Consider the following 1102-nt stretch of genomic DNA (forward strand, 5'->3'; position numbering starts at 1 on the left):
TGAAGGAAGAAGTAGAAGCTGCACTGAAGGAATTGGTGAAGAACAAGGCTCCAGGAGTTGACGGAATACCCATTGAGATGTTTCAACAAATGGATGCCCTGCTGGAGGCACTCCCTAGGTTATGCCAAGAGATTTGGAAGACAGCTACCTGGCCAACTGACTGGAAGAGATCCATATTTATACCCATTCATAAGGAAGGTGATCCAACAGAATGTGGAAATTATCAAACAATATCTGTGGTGTAGAACATTTTCTGGTATGGCTTTTCTAGCCACAAGTCTTTGTAAACTCCATGGTGGGATTTACTGTGAGCAACTGAGGAGCTTCTGATTGTAAAAGTTATCCACCTGAGGTATTTCTGTTGGGCGCGGCACAAAGCAATGTTCTGGGTTGTCTCTCAGGTGCTTAGAATTCTGATGTTATGATTGGCTAGTTTGACCACTCTGCCAGCCTCAAAAGGAGGACTCCTAGAGGCAAAAGTCTCTCTGACTGCTGGCTGAGGAAGGACGTGCTCCTGAGAGACATGTGCTGCTGGGAACGAGACACAAGAGACATGCATTACTGAAAGAGACACCGAGGGACATGCACTGCTGGGAGAGAGACTGTGAGAGACTGTTGGCTGAGAGACGGCAGCCTGGGAGAGAGACTGAACATTTTTCCTGAACCAAATTGTAGCCTGGTACTTCCCTAATAAACCCCATAATCTGTGAGTTCTGTGTGGCCACTGCAGTGAATTTTCGAACCTGTCAGGCTTTGGGTGCTGCAGGAGGAACAGTGTCTGGCTTTGCAGGAATAGGCCTTGGGCTAGTGATGGTGATTCTATCTTCCTCTTATGGGGTTAGAGGAGGTCAGACGATGCAGCCTCCTTGCCCTTTTTTGCAATATCGTTAATTTCACATGCAAGTAAAATCTCACTGAAGACAATTCAAAAATGGTTGCAGCAGTATATTGACAGAGAACTTCCACTTCTGCAAGCTGGATTCAGAAGAGGTTGTGGAACGAGGGTTATCATTGCTGATGTCAGATGGATCTTGGCTCAAAGCAAAGAATACCAGAAAGATGTTTACTTGTGTTTTATTGACTATGCAAAAGTATTTGATTG

This window comes from Orycteropus afer, unplaced genomic scaffold, assembly GCF_000298275.1.
Source record: "Orycteropus afer afer isolate SDZICR_OR568_19922 unplaced genomic scaffold, OryAfe1.0 scaffold00350, whole genome shotgun sequence".
NCBI classification, from domain to species: Eukaryota; Metazoa; Chordata; class Mammalia; order Tubulidentata; family Orycteropodidae; genus Orycteropus; species Orycteropus afer.